This window comes from Cupressus sempervirens, chromosome 10 (genome assembly GCF_028749045.1).
Source record: "Cupressus sempervirens isolate cs-2001-9-10 chromosome 10, ASM2874904v1, whole genome shotgun sequence".
NCBI lineage: Eukaryota > Viridiplantae > Streptophyta > Pinopsida > Cupressales > Cupressaceae > Cupressus > Cupressus sempervirens.
In genome coordinates, this window is record NC_143127.1 from 617,436,116 (window position 1) to 617,452,321 (window position 16,206).

The window sequence follows — 16,206 nt, forward strand, 5'->3', positions numbered from 1 at the left end:
CTTACTACTTTCAATGTTCTCCATACTTGGTAGATGAAAAGTTATGCTCCATCATTGTCTAGTTATCCATTTTATTGGTTTGTACATTAATGGCCACCATTTCTATTTTCTCAACACTTTGTTGGCTATGAAATATATGATTTTCTTGCATTTGGAGGTGTAAGTCTTTCCCATATTTGTAATGATTTTTCTCTACAACCTTAAATGCAATGGTTGATCTTTGGGTTCTTGATGAAGTTATCTAAGTTATGCTTGTACTATAAAATGAAGTTTTGTAACCCTCCCAAGGGTTGGATTTTTCCTCTGATTCTATAGCATTGTACTCTTTACTCTATTATTGTGATTTTCGTATGCCTATAAGTTAATATAACTCTCTATTGTATCTCTTTCTTCCATTAATACACTATGAAATTCCTTGTTTCCTTGTGTTAATGTATTGTCTTATTCTCCAACAATGTGATTGTATCTATCTGGCCTTCGAATGATATAGAGTGAAGTCTCTTCCTTGTAGCATTCTTATGATTCCTGATTTGCATGCAGTTGTTGGATTAGGTAAAGATTGAATATGTATACTTTGAGATAATATTGGTGAATTGTGCATTCTTAGGCAAAGAGAAGATTGAACCAACTATTTTGGTGTATCACCCCTTTAGATTAGATTAGGTAGTTTTCTTGCATGCATTGCTTCTCCCTTTTCCTCTTGAAGAGTAGTTAGGTACACCCTAATAGTAAGGAAGCCAACCTTCTCTAAAGACTCAATCTCATAGTTCAAGTCCCATTACTTGGAGATCGTTTCCATGTTTCACAAGGTTTCCTTTAGGTAAAAAATTTAGGCAAGGGTGCAAGCCTTTGTGACAAAAATTACCACTAGTGTGATTTTCTCTTGTGTGACAAAGTCATCTTTGTAGGCTTCTATAAATGTTCTTCTTATAGGTAGTGAGAATTATGACCAAAATTTTTTGAGTGCATCATCTAGTATTCCCTTGAACTTAGCGATTCTATCTTGCCATATCCTTTTGATGAGTGACATCATTTCTTTTGGCAATTAATCTTCTATTCATTTTGGAACTTTCTATTTTATGCTCTTAAACTTAGTAGTACAACACTTATCACTTGATTTTTCTCTTCTTCACTAAATCTTGGGTGTCTATAGTTTATTGTATTGTAGTTTCCATTATGTATAATATCATCTACAATATCTTCAATGGAAAGTGGAGGAGATAGGTTCTTACCTTTCTTTACTAGTTTAGATGCCTTGATTGGTGACTCTCCAATAGATGGATTTGTCTTCTTCTTGATCATTCTTATTTGACTTATATGTCTCTACCTATTTTGATCAAGAAGTCTGGGTTAATTTTTTATGTGTTTCCTTCGTGACATTTATAGTTTAGGTGGAGAATCTCTTTCTAAATCAACATTGGTCCTAAAATTTTCCTATCTTCATAAAATCAGTGATGCTTCACTAGTGAGTCCCATATCTTCTTCCATCTTAATCTTCTTTCTCATAATGGTTTGAGCTTTATTTTCACTTTCTTCTTGCTATAGTTTCCTGCACTTTTTTGCACCACTTCCGTATCTTTCTTTAATATGATGAGTGCACTCTTTCTCATCATGCTTGTATTGGGATTTTGAAACTTGGGTCTACAAGAATTGACAGTAGATTTAATATAAGGTTTTTTTTGGTCACATCATACTATAATTAATTTAGCTATTGTGTATTAATGTGGGGTTTCCTTACACCAAAAGATTGATCTTTCACTCCTTGATATAAGCACTCAATTTATAGTACACAAGAGATGGTTGAGACCTTGTCATGAATCCCAAGGGGAGTGCTAAAAATTTTGACCAAAATATTCCTCTCAACATTACTCAAGGCTATGAGGATTCAAACCTATGACCAAGCTCTGATACAAATTATTAGAGTGGGTTTGTCATTGCAACAAAAGACATATAAATAGTTTCCAGGGAAACTGGATAGATGTGTCTAAATGTTACTAAGTTTGGTGAATATATTTTTTGAATTTATTTCAATTACTATATCTTATTTATAATATCCCTAACAAGATCCTATTGTCACCCTTAAACAATATTTCTTAATTTCAAAATTTAAGAGTTAGCTTTTGTCGTCCAATCAACTCAACAAGTATTCTTTATTTTTCTTATTTAATTTTCACTCTACATCTCATCCTTGCTACTTGAGTTAATCTATTTATTAGTTTTATGTCTACTTATGATTTGATACAATATCCATCCTAATATTTAATTAATTTATTTTTGCATTAATTAGAGTCTTAAATAAGTTGTTCCTTATTCTTAGATTTGCAAGTAAGACATAATCACTTTTAAATCAGGATAATCTACATATAACCTTATAGAATTTAGCATAGGATAATAAATTCTGAGGTAGTTATTTCCTAACCATTTGTTTCTTAAACCAAAGCAATACATATACAACTTCAATTAACTACGCATGTTAACCCATTAACTACACATATTAACCAAACCATCTATTATTCATTATTAACATTATGAAGAGGACAGGGAATTTAGATTAACCACTTAGCTGAGACAATGGACACCCTCTACATAGCTAAAGTGCCTAAGGATCAGGGGGTCTCAGAGCTATGGATGGAGGGAGACTCAATGAACATTTTCAATTTCCTAAATGGTATTTTTAATACCTCTTGTAATATTGAAAATATAATTAAGGAAATAATTGATATTCTTAATTCTATGGAGAATTATCACATATCTCATACCTATCAAGAATTAAACATGGCGGCATACTCCATAGCCATTGTGGTGGTGAGATGTGATGAAAGGATGACATGTCAAGGTAACAATGGCTTACCAAAGACTATCATATCAAGAATTCATTATAAAATCATTATTGGGAAAGATGGAGTAATTGCTAATGAGAATGAGCACATTTAGAAGTGATGGTTCACTAATTTCAAGAAGCAAGAAAGAGAGAAAGCTTATCATTTGTATTTATGAATTTTTTCTCTTGCATTGTTTATGAGTCATTTTGAGAGCTAGTGTTACTCATTTGTCTCCACAAATTATTTTGAATTTTCCCTGCAATAGCTCTCTGTTTTTCAAAAACCATAACAAGGCCATGGGGGTCAATACACATTTCAGGAACCTTTAAACTGTGATAAATGGAAAAGTCACATGAATATTTTCAAATTTTCTGAGAGGGGTGGCCTAACTACACTCATGGAGAGGATCCATGACTGCAATTTGAATGTCACTCAGCTTTTCTTGAGGAAGTGGAATGAGGGTACTCTGAGTGTTGGTAGTAGTAGCATTACCACCACTAAGGAGCTTATATCTAGGGTGATGAGAATTCTAATTATTGGCATGAAATTCTACAAAAACCATAAATTCTCTAATGCAATCATTGAGAAGTTTCCTCAGAGTGAGTTTCTTGTAAAGCAAGAAGGTACAACCTAATTTTAGCCAGACTATATTAAAAAGATTTGGCGCTTTGTCCTATATGTGATTTTTTACTATATTATTTTGGATAGGATATTTTAAAGGGTTTTCTTGTACCATTTTGTTTTATTGAATCATTTTAGACATGGAATCAAGATCTCCATCCTATTTTACCTTTACACTTCCATGAATGTTAGTATCAATGGGGCAAGGGAGAAAGTTCTTTCTAACCCTTTGCTCCATGATCGTTTAATATTTCTCATTTATGAGCATATCAAACTCTATCATGTGGGTAAATTTCTTGAGGTGAAAGGTATGAAGGATGTAGGTCAGGAGTCCCAAGGTCTCTCCAATATTGAGGACAATGAAGGGTTGCACTTGGGGGATGGGGAGGTGATGAATAAAAGAAAGGAAAAAGGTAAGGGTTCTATCCTTAAGATCCCTATGAAAGCTTCTTTGAAAACCCCAAAGAAATATTTGACTCCTAGTAAGAAGAAAACTAAGAAAATTATGGAGACAGATGAGGATTTTTTTGAGGAGGAGAAAAAATTTGGTCAGTGATATTGATGACATTAACTATAACAAGAAAAAGAAAGGGAAGGGGTGGATAAGAAGAAGAAGAGGATAATGCCAATTTTAAGGCACAATAGAACCACATCACGAAAAAAAATACTAAAGTTTTTATTTCACCTAAAAAGTAGAAGGATGATGGAGATGAAATGGATGCTGATAATGATGTTGAGGGTACTGACAAGATCACCAAGCCCTCCAAGAAGAAATAGAAAGTGGAGAAAGATGATACTAAAGGAGGTAGGAGATTGGTTTCCTCGTTGAGTCTCATCAAAGATAAGTATGGGGATGATTCCCTTTTGAGGATCTAGACTTGGAACCTTCTCCCACCTAGGATGCCTAGATGAAGGTTTCTACTAAAGTCTCTGCCCCCTTTTAAGGTAGGAAATTGGCAAGGAAAAATATGACCATGAATACATTGAGGTTATGGACAACTAAGGAGAAGATTAATCTGATGGTTGGTGAGGTGAAATAAGGAAAAGTGGAGCTCTAGGAGCTCACATATTCCTCTATGATCATTCTTAGTGATTAATAAGGAGGAGAAAATGAATCTACTTTAAAATGCCAGGAACAGTCTACTAAATAATTTTAGATCCATCAAGTGGTTATTTCACCAAGTCATGGACTTAAAGGACCATATGAGATCTTTGAAGGGGAGGATTGATGGAAATAACTACCATGATACTACTTAAAGGGAGGACCCTTTTGTGGGTTCCTTAATTGACATGTCAATTTTCTACAAGTTGGAGGCCAAGGTGCTGGAGTTGGAAAATAAAGTCAATAGCATTGAGAGAACCCTCAAAAGAATAGCTAATCAAAGATATAAAATTGTTAGAGTCTCCAATGAGCATGTTAAAATTCTCCCTAGCAAGTTGGAACAAATTTCTAGGTAGAAAGATGTTAGAAATGTTGAGAATAACTAAGAAGCGGGGGGGGGGGGGGGGGGTGGAGTGAATCAGTTACTCAAGGTCTTTAGGTACTATTTTAAACTTTAAACAATAAAATGCTTACTATTGTGCTTATCCTGTTGTTACTCGATCTCTTTTGTAAAAAAAATCACTGTTCCAAATATATTGTTGGTGTTTTAAAATGCACTAAAACTACTAAGCAACAAAATGCTTAATACCAGAATGACAGTACATACACAATCTAAAGACTAGCCAATTCTTATTAACAATTGCATATGCAAAGTATTTGGACCCAACTTCAACAAAACCATAGATGGTTTTCTACTCTTTTGGCTCTGCAAAACCAAGGTGGGTATACCCAGGGATGATTCAAAACTGGAACAACTATATGAGGATTAGTCTTGGTTTCATTCTGATTCTCATTTCAAAATCCTTAAACAGATACATAATTCTTACTAACTTGATAAACACATCCCATAAAACAGATATGGCCAAGAAATCTTCTATAGATTTGCAGATGTTCTTAACAATAGTGGCTAACTGAAGCTAAAACATTCCATGCAGACAAGTGTTGGCCAACTTTGAAGATCTATAGGAAATAAAAGTAAAATTTTATTTGATGCTACATTTTGATAATCATTTATGATATATTTCTCCTTCAGCTGTATCAACTTGATCAGTGCCTAATCCATTGGGGTTCAGAGTCTATAGCAAGTTCTCAGATCTAGTTTGTTGCCTTACAACAAATTCTATCAGTAGTTTTTATCAGAATTCATCATTCAAAACCCTTTCTACTACTAAAGAAACCTTATCACATTCATCAAAGCTTTTATTTAATCCATTGAATTAATAGTAGTGATAAATAGATATACAACCTAACTGGATTGCATTCAATTGCACAAGCCTTTACTTATACAATATCAAGACAACCAAGTAATTGAAAGGAGACAAGATTCAGAAAGAACTGATATGGGGACAGTTCACAATTTGTATTCATTTTCTTTGAAAATGGTATATCCTTTACAATAGACTCAGAATGACCTTCAGAAAGAAACACAACTCATTCTATATTCATGTATTCTTAGAGAATTGATAGAAAAATACATTATAAATTTTCTCTCAAAATTTGGACCAAAAACATACTAAGCATAGTACTTAGAAAATAGAGTTCGGACCATTATTTAGCCTTGGGATCTCACTTAAATAGTATGAGATGCAACAAGCTTCAGGCTAAAGACAAAAATGACAGGTGTCCTTTAAAAGACACTTACATATGCTTCTGTCATAAAAGACAAAAACAAATAACAGAAAGGCTATTACATCAAACATTCCTTGGTGGGTCCCTTTCTGTTATGCTTCTCAGTTGTTGAGACAAGAAAATATGATATGATTTTACAATCATTCTTCATCCTTGGAGTACATAGTCATGAGGTTTGAAAGTGATGTTTCATCTTCAGTTACCTGCAAACTTACTTTAACCTGGGGATTTTCCATGTCCTCATTACTAACTACAAGGGTAACTTTTACTTTTGCATCTTCCTCCTCATTATCTCCTGACATCTGTTCTATAAACTGATTTTTCCATTTATTATAGGCAACATCATTTGGCCAATCAAAATTTAGAGCCTCTCTTTGTATAACCAGTAAAGAATTTGCAATTTCTTCTAAATCATCAAGCTCTTTTCTGATGTCATTATAAAATAACTGTATCTTTACCAATTCTTCATTTGTCCTTGCCCAAAACTAGTTGCCAGTTTCACTCATGATGTTCCTAATCCTTTCATCAAATATTTCATCTAACTCCTTTTTCAACTTTTCTTTTTCCTTTATTGTATCAACAGATTCTAAAGCACAAGGAAATAAAGTGAATTTTTTAGCAATATATTTGGAAAAACAGAGTGTTAATCTTTTCTGTAAAGAATCCCTTTTATCATCAAAATCTTCTAGTTTATTTAACAAATCAAAAATTTTCTCTACTTGATGATAAGGCATTTGGACGGCAGATATACATATAATTGTAATATCATTATTCCTCTCCCTCCACTTCTGTGCTAGGGGAGTCAATTTATCCTTATCTCTGTTCAACTCATCCATGAGGGTTGCAATTCTTGTCAACTGATCAAAGAAGGTTGACCATTGTATTTTATTCCTTAAATACATCACACCCTGCTTTAATTTTCCTTCATATTAATTTTTTAAGTCTACTTGCAACTCATGTAATTTGGTTTTTACTTCTTCAAAGTCTTCTGCAGTATAGAATTGGGGCCTTTCAGGGGTGTCTGGTATTTTGATAATAGGGGTTGGTCCAACAAATGACTGTGAAGAGTATGCAATTCTAGGTGCACTAGATTCTCCCACCTTTCTTTTCCCAAGTATCTTCTCCATTTGAGATACCTTGTTTTCAAGTGACTGTATCTATATACCTCTTTCCTCATATGCTTTTAAGACTTCTTCAAACCTAGCATTGAGTTGGGTAAACTTATCTTCTTTCTGGCAAAATACAACACCACCCAATTTTAGCACTTTTGAGGCCATTCCCTTTACTTGTTTACTAGTTACCTCACCAGCCCTGTATACTGTTAATGTATCAGTATGCTTTGCTGCAGAAAACTCATGCATCCTGGTATTTTCCCTCTTATCTATGGACCATATAACAAGGGCTTGGTGGTCATCACTAAATTTGACCCCTCTATGAGCTTGTAGTACTTCTTTAGCAGTTGTTAATTGAACATCCTTCTGCTTCCTTACTCAATAAAAAACAATAGCATTTTCTATATCCCATTCTGGCAGAAGGAGGACTCCTAATTGTCTAACTATTTGCCTCCCGACTTTAGGAGTAAATTGGGAAAAATCATTCAAAAAATTTGACTTTACCTCTTCTTTAATAACCAGGTCAGGTTCATCTGGTTGCTCAGCCTTAATCTTCTCACAGGCTTTCTAAAAAATTTTCATATTTAATCTCCACAAAAACTGTGCAAAGGCTCTAGATCTTACAAAATTTTCATCATTAATAAATCTTTCAGAAGCCTGGGCAACAATTGGGTCAATTTCCTTACCTTGGTAATCAACAATGGTTAGGTCCAAGGAAGGTATAGGAAGTTCTTGTGGCTCTCCAATATCTAGGTCTGTAGAAGTGACAATCACATCCCCTTCTCCACCCATTTGTCTAAGCTGTTCCCTTAGAGATGCCTCATCATCTATCTGGATTGGGGATTGGCTTGGGGAGTATTTTTCCTTTTGAGAAGAAGAAAACCCGTACTCTAATTTTTGTCTTTTTGGAGAGCTGGCTGCAGATGGACTTCTTGACCTTGATTTCTTATGAGGGGGTGCCTGTTGCACATTTTGAATCATGACATAACCTGCCCTTTTTTGCAATGTATATTGGCCAGGAGCTACCATATTTCTACTGTTTATTCTTCCTTGTACTTCTGCTGCCTTGTCTGGATGTGCCTCAACAAACATAGCTTTCTTTTCATTCATGGTTTGAATTATTAAGGAAAAATTATTCATTAATGCTTGTATTTTGGCTCCCTAGTATTTCTTATCTTTCAATGGGTCATACTGGGGGTCAAAAGCATTAATGAATTCAAGGGTTTTACTAAAAACTATCCATTTCTCTTTCCTCAATTCTTGCTCCTGCAATGTGAAGATGTTTCTGATTATATCTTCTAGATAGTAAACCTGATGTACCATACGGGAAGCTCTCACCCTTTCTTTAAATAGGTCATAGAATCCTTCGGGGTCAATGAATTGGGTGTGAGACTCTGCCATGTTATGCCTATCCAAATTTTTTTTTAAGTGCTTCCATCCCTTTTTGACAAAGACAAAATCATGCACCACAGTAACCATTGGAAAGAAAGTGCCCTTCTTAACCAATTCCCTCTCATCTATAGTACCTATCTGCCATGAGAGCTTAGCAATCCCTATCTTCAAAGGCACATCAAATGGTAGCACATGAGGTTTTCCCAAAAAACCATAAACTCTTATCACTGTTGAAACATTGTAGGGAATTATATCCCCCCAGTTATGACTGACAAGTAGCCCTTTAGCATGGTCCTTGGGTCTGACCAATTCTAATAATGCTTGTGGGATTCTAGGGCTATCTCCTCTTAAAAGCAGTCTAAGCTTTGATGCAAAATATCTATCAAATCTTACATAGCTAGCATCTGTGGCTTCTAAAGTCATATCCACACTCCACAACTGTATTGGATTCCTCTCTCCATCCTTTGTTGTTTCCAACTCCATACCCTTGGAGAAGAAAGTATATCTTTTGTATACGCATACATGCATCATCAATGAATACCAACAGAATGGTTTGTTTACTTTTCCCTTTGCTATTCCAACCAAACCATTGTGAATCTCTTTTGCTAGAAAAGTGGCAAAATCCAGAATGGTACTCATTCCAAATTGAAGGGTTTGAGAAATTATAAGGACAACAGAACCTGGAATTTGATAACCTTCATCTATCCCAAAGATCTTGCAAAGAGAAAAATATAGTGTTTGGGCTCTCAAGTTGAAATGTCTTCTCAACAATGGATTTGGGGTACTAGCTGTAATCACAAGCAAATCACCGACCTTGGCAGCATGCTCCTATAGTGGCCCTGTTCTCAAGTACATTTGTTGTGCATCATATCTAGCTTGCAAATCATCCATATCAATGATTTCATGCACAACGTGGTTAGGGTTAAGGTTGAAAACCTCATTGAACAACTCAGGGCAAATCCTAAAAAGATTGACTCCAGAATGATTTTTTACCCATCCCGTGATAGGATCATACTTCTTTGCCAGGTCCATCAATAAATCACTATCAAAGAAAACAGTGGGGACTATTAATTTTCCAATATCAAATTCCCAAACATTGCTCATAGGAGTGTCCAATTTTTGCTCTGAAAACCATTTCTTAAACAACTCCAGACCTCCCATGGAAACTTGGGCATCCCTTATCCAATTAGCTTTGTCATAAAAGCCTTCTGCTACAACTATTCTAGGATTTTTTGGAATGAGTTCCCTTCCCTTAGTTAATTCATGCACTGATAAGGGGAATTGTTCAAGAAAATTATCATGCAGAGAACGTTTTAAATAATCCTTTTGACCCGTAAACTCTTTTTGAGGAGGCATTTTGAATGAACCCTAAGAAATTCACAACAACAGATGCTTCAAATTTACTTAGAAAGTCACAGAGCACTTACCCGCTAGAATTTGCACTTCTGCACTATATGATGTCTTCTGCAATTTTACTGGAGTAAACCAAGAATTTTTGTGCCCTAGCTCTGAAATCTTGAATGCCCTGATGTTATTTTTGCACTTCGATGGTTCATGAATGGTGAAATCGTGGGCTCTTTTCATAAATTAAAACTGCACGCACAAGGTCTAAATCACATTTACTCTCAGTAACCGTTGCCTGCAATTTGTATTCAAGTTTGAATCCCATCCGTAGATTTTATCGGATCGGACGGTTCTGATTTAAAAATAATAAGCTTTACAATTTTTAGAAAAGTGCTACGTGTCACAAATGCACTTCCCTGCATTACTTAAAAACCTACAACTTCATAATGCGGGGATGCGCTAACCGTAGATCTTCAAAAGATCAATGACGATACTGACTCCACCTGGCCGAGCATCTAAGAAAAACTTTGATGTCACCACGGACACGTGTCTGTAGGGCGCATCCTCACTTTGTTTAAACTTCACTCAAATGCAAAATGCGAGGACACGCTATTCATTGATCAAGACAAGATCGATGATTAGAAATAGTCCTTTATTTCATGCTTGCATTATCCACTTGGGCCAATGATATGACTATTGTTAACCTGCGTGTTTTGACTGTTGCATTTATTTCTGACACCTTTCTAACCCACATGGATGAGTAGTTCCAACTAAGCACAATTGTCACATCCTATGGCATGACTTCTACATTCTTCATAGTTTGGCCCCACTGTGACATGCATCACAAATGCGTTTCCCCGCTTTACTTAAATTCCTACATCTTCATAATGCGAGGATGCGCTAACCGTAGATCTTCGAAAGATCTACGGTTGATAAGATCTCACTTTCATTCAGAGGCCAAAATCCTTTAGTGCACATCTGGCAGTACACATCATCCATCTTTTACAGTGTAGCACACTTAATCAGAAATACCCGACCCCACTTTGCCATGCGTTGCAAATGCGCTTCCCCGCATTGCTTAAATTCCTACATCTTCATAATGTGGGGATGAGATGGCCCTTGATCTCTGATAGATCAACAGTGTTTGAAAAAGCTCTTCAACTTGGTGTCCTTTCAAAAAGAATATCACAATTAAAGGCACATGAAAGGTTTATCACAAGGATTAAAAAAAATCCTAATGCAAACAAAACATTAGGATAAAACATCCCGCCAAGATACTTGAAGAAACCCTGAGAATTTTAAAGGGAAAATACAACTTACAGAACAGGGCATAACTAGGGTAATCTAACAATTTTTAGGATTTCATAAAATAAAACCCTAGTCTGCAAGAAACAAAGACTTAACTGATTTTTCATCCAAATAACACGATTTTTCTATCCTGTGAAAAATCACACCAACATATACCATACTTTGCTATATATAAAATGTAAAATATTTAAAGCATTCAACACAAATTTAACACTAGGATTTTTACGTGAAAACTCAATTTGGGAAAAACCACCACCAAAAATGCCACCACTTTTTCACTCTTTCAAACTGAGCTCTATTAGGAGCCAACCATGTTAAAAGTTACAATACACACTGTTAATTGTGACCTGATTAGAGGATTTAATCACCCTATTAGAAGTGTCCTTGTTAGAGGAATTTGATCATTCCATTAAGAATGTCACCTTGTGAAAGGATTTACACGGACTGTTAATTCTTTTAAATGATTGTTAGGCCAACCTCTATTAAAATATTTCAATACAATAATTAGAAAGAAAATTATAGGTTTTGATCTGTGTGATTACAATTCATTTTGCAAGTTCAAATCTCTGTTTGATTTAAGTGTCAATTCAAAGATAAGTTATTCACTACCATCTCTATTCTTAATTCACTCGACAACCCTTCAAGCAATTAGTCTTCCCCCTTGAACAAAAGTTAGGCCTTCTTTCTCATATTTCACTTATTACTATTAGTAACATTTACATAAGCAATCTCTTTTAGCTTTGTATACACTCTCACACTTGTGCTTCTTTGATCCACCTTTCTTTATATGCCTCACTTCAAATATGCACTTGCATACATACATTATTCAACTTTGCACCTATTTAAATAGGTAATTCTTTCTTTACCATTTTCTGTGATCACTTTAGATCTTAGGGTTTATGATCAGATTCAACATGATTCATTGTATATGTCCATCTTCTTGATCTTCTAGAAATTTATTTGGAATCTATTTGTTAAGTCTTTAGCTAATCCTTACCTTGAATCTAATGATCCAACTCATCAATCCTATCTTCCACATGGTTTACATCTCCCAAGAAATCAACTGAGTCAAATGGGAATCATGATTTCCTCAAATTCATCTTCAACAATGTTACTCAACAATCACTAAGTTTTGACACTCGGTCATCACTTAACACTTGGGTGCTATAAATTTTTTTGGCTTAGCATTGACTAGATTACTCATTCAATACTGATGCTTAGTCAACACTAGATTTTCTTGGCACTAATTGTGGCTTGGTTAACACTAGCATCACTCAACATTCCTTTTCCATTTACTCTATTGCTCGACTTGGCTTAACTTTCTTGACATAAATAATCACTTTGATTTATCAAAGTCTATCTAATCAAATATCCATTGTAGCTTCCTTTTCATAACTCAACCTTTCCTATTGATGCTATTGTTATGATCAATTTATCAAATTCTCTTCATTAATCAAATAGATTTGAATTTTAGATTATGTAGCACTATGTCTTATCAATAGATTTGATATCAATGAAAAAACTATAATTATTCCAATTGTAAGTTTCTAACAAAATCCATTATCACTATCATAGAGCATCAAGGTGCTACAACAAAGAGAGAGGAGGGGATTGGGAGGAGGGACATAGCCAACATGAGGAAAATGGAAGTGGAAGCCTCTTTAGATATCACTCAATTCAAGGAAGCCACTAAGAAGATGGGCTAGTTGGAGGAGTAGGCAGTGATGTTGATAAAGAAAATGGGATGTCACATATAGTGTCCTTCTTCTGGGATTTTTTTTGTGTTTCTATTTCTAGTGGGTGGTTGATGTATTATCCTTTTGTATTTGGCCTTTCTTAGTTGTTGGCTTTGTTCATTTTTTCTATGACTATTGGGCATAATGTCATTTTTTCTATGAATCTATATTTACAGGGTTATTGGGGCCCTTCAAAACATGTTTTCCTAATAAAAGTATTATGAAGAGTATGTGGCTCTTTATTTAATTTAACATATTATCATTATTTCCATTAAAATACAAGTGGATATATAATGACATCATCATAACTTCAATCATTCTTTGAAATAATATAATATGTTCACATTTCCCATTATTTCTTCTAGATATACCCTTTACCCGTATTACACATCTTTTCATTTCATGATACATATGAATATGACTTGTACTTTCTTCAAGATTTTATATTACAATATTATAGATTTCTTCCAAGGAAATGCAAAAAATCAATCTTCAATGACTACTCAACAAAGATCCATCTAAAGCATCTATTAATACTCATATATTACCTTATAATAATTTACCAGCCAACTATGGGGATCCATAAATGATCCACTCCCCCAAGATAGGAGCTAAGACAATGATCCACATAGGTTCTAAGGTAATATAATGCTTACACACCAAACTCAAAGTACAAAGGTAACACAAAGCCACACAAAAGAGCAATGCTCAAAATGAAATCATAAAGAAAATGGAGAATTAGAGACAAAATCATGTGTGAGAGGTTTGACCATTTATAGATGAGTGTCATCATACATTCTTATATATTGGGATAAACTTTCCAGAGAGCTAGACTATACTACAACACATAATTTCTCTACCCAGGTAATCCAATGAGGATATATATGACATACCATAGTACATTTTTGTAATGTTGGGATCAACCTTCTAAGGAATCAGACGATCCTAAAAAATAGAATGTCCCTACCCGAGTACTACCCAAGTATTCCAACATACATGATATCAAATTATCTTGATTAATGTGAACTCCTATACCCCCATAACCCATTAATTTTATTAATATTTCCACTTAATCACATAAAGTCATATGTAGAGCCATCCTACATAGGGCCATGGTCTCTAAAACATAGGATTCTCTAACGGCCACCTCTAGGCCCCAACACCTATGAAAAGCCACTCAACTATGGCCTATACCATAATCAAAAATCCAAAACCAATTTCACGTAAGAGTCTAGGGAAAAATATTCCTACGATCCCATAACCCTAGTTTAAATAAAACCCTAACTCGTCATATAAGCATCGCAAAACATAGATTAACAAAAGGCACAAAGACTATAAGAATATGTCTTTAAAAGTATTTTGAATGATAAATATAAATGGTATACATTATATAACAATATGGCATTCTTCTAGTGTCTTTAACAACATTTGGGAGCACGAAAAATCCAAGTAAGAGGTCAAACTAGTTAAAACCCCTAAATCAAACATATATAATTCCAAAACTTATAATAAAACATGTAGTATGTACAAGAAAGAATAGATAAGACCACACAAAAGATATCATAATACAATATTCCATGCACCTAGTTACCAACAACCCTTTAACAGAAAAAACCATGTCTTCGAAAACTAGTGGCTAGATACCAAAGGAAAATACATATCTATTTTCACAAAAAGGAACTCAGAACCTTTAACGAGCTATACGAATTGAATATAAAAGTTTAATACATCATGACAACATACAATAGATATATTTTTTATTAGATAAATAATGTAATCAATAAGTTCAATCCATACCTCAAGTCCTACAAAGATTCAACAGAAGTAGGAGCAAGGAAACAAGGGTAGAAAAATAAATTAAACTTGAGATGTATCAATCAAATCCACTCCAATTTCAAAAGAATCCATGGTAGAATAAGAACCAACTCCACAAAAATAAATCCCTGTCTCATCCCTTGAAAATCTCATGTATAACTCTCTCCCCAAAAGGAAAGAAACAAACAAATCCTTCAAGAATTATACTCATAAACCCTCCCTCACATATGATTAATTTTTCTCTATTAAAATATCCATGAAAAGTAAAAAAAATATCCATCTACCTTTCAACCATCCTCTCCCTTTACATTTTCATTTTACACCACCTAAATATGCTGTTGAATATCTTCCACACCTCTTTAGGTGAAAAGACACCATCCTTTTAAATAAAAATAATTCCAAAATCTGAAATTGCATTTTGTTTATGTAATTAACTAACATTTTACAACTTATTTAGGCATATTTGGGGTTAATTAAGATTATTTTAGTAGTATATAATGAATAAATGGTCTACAAATGATGTAAATACCCTCTCTAGTGCTTTATAACCCATTTTTTATGCCCATAATTGAATTTATGTTTAAGTCTCATAGTCTTCCATAGGGGTAACACATATTACCTTTTCCTCTTGAATTCAGGTTATAACTACTCTTCTAAATACTTATTCTTTTTTATTTTAACCCTTTTTATTTTCTTTATTTTTATATTCTATTAAATTTCCCTTTATATCAAAGTGTATAAATAAATCTCTCACATATAATTTATAGCCTATACAAATACTTAAATACATTAACTATGTAACAATGTCTATTTATATAGGTATATATGTGTGCACCCATATAAGCATATATAAATATACTAAAAAAATATCATAGACAATTTATATGAAAATAAAAATATCCAGATCATGAACACATAATTCTAAACACTAGAATCCACCAATCAAACCATCAAAAGAAATCATTAAAACATAAACCTTATACTAGGTGATTGAATTCCTATCAATTTTACAAGGATAGAAGGATGCCTATATGGATCATGGCTCCATCTCCTTTTTAACAACTAATTGGTTTGAGGATTTTGAGGCATGCTCAAACCTATGTAGCTAGGTGGTGTTGATGCTTATTACTTGTACACACCTACATCACCAATTGAAAATGTAGAATACATATGGAGATAAAAAATAGTTTGATAAGGAAGGAGGAGTGCGACATTATGTAGACCTCCCAAAGAAGTAACTATAACTACCTTCCCTCATTGTAAACGCATGCTAGACATAGAAAACACACACACATATATATATAAGCCATCATGGGTTAGCTAGG